The sequence below is a fragment of the Mus musculus genome, chromosome 9 (assembly GCF_000001635.26).
Source record: "Mus musculus strain C57BL/6J chromosome 9, GRCm38.p6 C57BL/6J".
In the NCBI taxonomy this organism is placed as follows: domain Eukaryota; kingdom Metazoa; phylum Chordata; class Mammalia; order Rodentia; family Muridae; genus Mus; species Mus musculus.
In genome coordinates this window covers 109,761,220-109,765,976 of record NC_000075.6, presented here as the reverse complement: position 1 = coordinate 109,765,976, position 4,757 = coordinate 109,761,220, and positions in this window count along the sequence as shown.

Below are 4,757 nucleotides of genomic sequence, written 5' to 3'. Positions count from 1 at the left end.
CACTGGGGAGGCACAGGCAGGTGGGAGATCTGAGTTCTGATGGCAGCCTGGTCTACAGAGCTAGTTCCAGGCCATCCAGGGCTACATCATGAAAACCTATTTCTGAAATTGGGTGTGACATCTGTCATTTCATTGCTATAGAGTTGAACCAGATGAGCAGGCCATGTGGGCAGCTTATCACTGCAGAATTTATGTGTCAAATTAAAAAATAGGCTTTTTTTGAGAATATAAATTTCTCCTTTTCAATATTCAAGATACAATTTGCAAAACACATGAAACTCAAAAAGGAGGAAGACTAAAGTGTAGATACTTTGATCATTCTTAGAAGGGGGAACAAAATACCCATGGAAGAAGTTACAAAGTATGGAACAGAGACTGATGGAATGACCATCCAGAGGCTGTCCCACCTGGAGATCCATACAACAACCAAACCCAGACACTCTTGTGGATGCCAACAAGTGCTTGCTGACAGGAGCCTGATAAAGCTGTCTGCTAAGAGGCTCTGCCAGTGCCTGACAAATACAGAAATGGATGCACATAGTCATGCATTGGACAGAGCACAGGATCCCCAATGAAGGACTTAGAGAAAGGATCCAAGGAGCTGAAGGGGTTTGCAGCCCCATAGGAAGAACAACAATATGAACTAACCAATATCCCCAGAGCTCCCTGGGACTAAACCAGCAACCAAAGAAAACACACTGTGGGACTCATGTCTCTAGCTGCATATGTAGCTGAGGATGGCCTAGTTGGTCATCAATGGAAGGAGAGGCCCTTGGTCCTGTGAAGGTTCTATGCCCCAGTATAGGGGAAATGCCAGGACCAGGAAGTGGAAATGGGTGGGTTGGGGATCAGGGGGATGGGGGAGGGTATAAGGGATTTTAGAGAGGAAAACTAGGAAAGGGGTTAACATTTGAAATGTAAATAAAGAAAATATAAAAAAAACTTTCCCCTTCCCCCTTCATCTTTTAAACCTTCACATACACTTCTCACTGTTCTCTTTTGAATTTTTGACTTCTTTTTTTCTCTCAAAGCACTTTTTATGTCAAGGGCATATGGGCTGGGGAGATGGCTTAGTAGTGAAGACAACTGGCTGCTCCTCCAGAGGGCCTGGATTCAATTGCTGGCACACTGACAGCAGCTAATAATTGTTTGTAATCCATTCCAGAGGATATGTTACCTTTCACACAGATATACATATAGGCAAAACAGGAACACACATAAAAATCTTTTTTAAAAAAAGAAAAGCAAAGAGAAAAATAATTGTTAATAGACGTGGTGGCAGAGTACACCTTTAATCCCACCTCTTGGGAGACAGAGTCAGCTAGAACTGGATACATGCCAGCCTGGTTTTCAGAGGGAGTTCCAGGACAGTCAGGGCTATGTACACCCAAATTTTTTACTTCCTAGCCTCTAGACTGTGAGAAATGTATTTTTGTTGTCCATAAACTACAGAGTCTGTTGTAGCAGGCAGTCAGTAGGTTATAGCCATTTTATTATGATAGTTCCAGTGACAGGCACAGCACATGTGTTTAATGGTCATATATGTACGCACAGAAACCCTGTCTTGAAAAACTGTAACATAGAAAATTAAAGTTAATTGAGCTTATAGCCTAAAAGGATTAGAGTCAATAGGGTGGAGCAAAGACATGGAGGCAGGAACAGTGAAGAGTGCACATCTTGATCTGCACATAGGAACCAAAGAGACACCATGAGAATGACAAGTCTTTTTAAACCTCAAATATTGTCCACAGTGACACAACCACTCCAGAAGAGCCACACCTCCTAATCCTTCCAACATAGTTCCACTAACTAGTGGCCAAGTTCATGGGAGCCATACTCATTCAGCTTACCACACATGTGTACGCATGCAAATCACACAGAATCATGCAAACAAACCCCATAGCTCAGCCACTTGAGAGGCAAAAGCAAAGGAATCCTCAACCATATGGTGAGTTCAAGGCTAACCTGGGTTACATGACACCACCTCTCAGAAGAAATAAAACCTAAGGACAAGGCTTGCCAGTGAAGACTAGAGCTTCTCTTTCAGAGGACCCAGGTTCAATTCCCAGCACCCACAGGGCAGTTCACAACTGACAATACAGTTCCAGCGATCCAACACCCTCTTCTGGCCTCATGCTTCTGGTACACATTCAGGCAAAACAAACCAACACACACACACACGTAAAACAAGCTCCCTGACTGTCTAGGTAAGGGATGTGTATGCCTGGAGTCCCAGCACTCAGGAGGCTGAGCCTGACCACAGGGAGCTCAAGGTAGCTTAGACTGTGTGACAAAACCCTTTTTCAAGTAAGTAAATGAGGCTATATGGCTAAACAGAAGAGAATTTTCTGAGTTGGAGAATGAAAATACTACCAACTGAAAAAAGCAGGCAAAACAGAGACAATTTCTTCATAGAATTTTAAGGAATTTCATAATGAAATTCAGTGTTTTTTTTGCCTTTCCCCCATCCTTGCACAGGTTAAACAGATTGTGAGGACTTGCCAAATTGGGTTTTATGAACTAGGTGGAGTTGTCTTTCTTGCTGCACCTGCAGTTTCCTACAGGAACTTGGAATAGATTGCATGCTGAATTTGCTTTGCAACATAATCCAGCTGAAACAAAGGATGGGTTTTGTGGTCTTTATAAGGTAGAGCTGCAGAATTAAACTTTGAGGCTTGATCAGAACTTTGTCTTGGCTTTATGCTTCTCTCCCACCACATTCTTTTTCATTTCCAGCCCCCCTTTCATGTAAACCCAGATTTCCATGGCTTCTGAACAGCTATAGGTAGCACCCAAACAAAGGGTCTGAAAACTGGGATGGGGGGGGGGAACCAATGAGAAACACTGTCTTGGGTGGCGTTCTATAGAAATCAGAGGAAAAGTAACAGTATCCTGCATGGTAAACAATGAACAGCATTAATGCTAACGCTCAGTATAAAGTTCATTATTTTGGAGGCTGTTGTTGCAGGAGGTGAATTTAAGCAGGATACAGCTAGGCTGAAGTGATGTTGACTAGATGCTGATTTCACCTAGGGGTGACAGCGCATTGCAACAGGGGAATTCTATATAGGGATATATCTGCAGTCAAGAGCTCCATTGGGTGAGAGGAGCAGGGTTTAAAAAACAGATCATAGAACAATTCTTAGCTCAAGAAGATTTATGCTGTGCATGGTTCCCAGAAGTAGGGAGGGAGAGAGAGAGAAAGAGAAAGAGAGAGAGAGAGAGGGAGAGAGAGAGAGAGAGAGGGAGAGACAGAGACAGAGACAGAGAATAGGTTTCAGAAAAGCAGTTGTCCCCTGTCTAGGATGTGTTAGCCAAAAAATGAACATAAGCTATTTCAGAGCTCTCTTAGGGACAGTTGGAAATTGGGAGATGTCTTGCTTCCTCTCTGGCTCCTACTAGAGCTATCCTTAGTTCTGGTTAAATTTAGGTCCCTTTGGGACAAAAAGTTCTCTTCCATCTCTGTCTATTGTCTGTTCTTGGTGCACCAATTTGTCTATGTGTTTCAATTTATGTCTGTTTTTGTTAATTGTTTGAATGATTGTTGTTCTGTGTTTCACGTTGAAAATAAAAAATGGTTAAAACTTTATCTGCTAGCCATATACCCCTTGATTTAGTTTAACTTGTTTAGAACACAGTCTCAATTTGCACAGCAGAAACTGATAATTACCCTGCACTGTAGCTGGGCATCAAGGACAGCTGTAGACAAGGTGCTTTTCCCCTTGAAATTACAGCTAGAAAGGAGAAGAAAATTTTGTTTGGTCTAAATATATAAGATGTGTGTGTAACCACTTCATTTTTGTTTCTGAGTGGTTTTAAAGGTATAAATATGTTCTGCATGTCTTGATTATAGAGTATTGGCTTATAGGTTTTTGGGTATGATTAGAAATTTGTAACATTGGTAACAGTAAGTTATCTTAAACCTGATAACTCAGTGTTGGAGTCATTCTAAGCAACAACACGTGGCATGAGCCAACCCAGGCAAACAGGTTTCTAAAGATACTTCTTTATTTTATGTATATGAGTACACAATTGCTCTTTTCAGACACACCAGGAGAGGGCACTGGATCCCATTACAGATGGTTGTGAGCCACCATGTTGTTGCAGGAAATTGAACTCAGGACCCCTGGAAGAGCAGTCAGTGCTCTTAACCACTGAGCCATCGCTCCAGTCTCTCTAAAGATACTTCTAAATTGGGATAATATTTTATGTAATTCCTATTTTAGAAACTAGACTTATAAAGGATAGCATTTAATATAATGTCTCTTTAATGAGGTATTAAAAGCTGCTCTGTTATGTAGTCATATATAAGAATTGTCAAACTTTGCAATGTGAAAGTAATGCTCTTGGTATGTATTTTAAAGAGAATGGATTGTTTACACTGTCAAAAATTTGGTTTTGTTTTCCAAAATTATAGTTATGCTCTAATATTGCAAATGAATCTTAATGATTCCATTTAAACTGCCAGTGTTCCATTGGCTGCAGTTTGCAGTTTGATCATAGGCTCAGGATTTTTAACTTACCCATGTTTGTAATGAAGAAAAAAAATCAAGCAAGTGGAGATGCCTTCAAGAGTAATAAAGAGTTAAAAAGAGCTGTAGCACAGCACCGTCCTGCTGACCCTTTACACAAGCTTTATTGGATACAGTGGCAGAAGGAATACATTTAACTCCTCATGATAAGTAGGAGATCTCAGTGGGAGTTTATCTGGGATCACATAAGTTCCCCAAGAACCAGTTCAGGAATTTGTGGAGAGA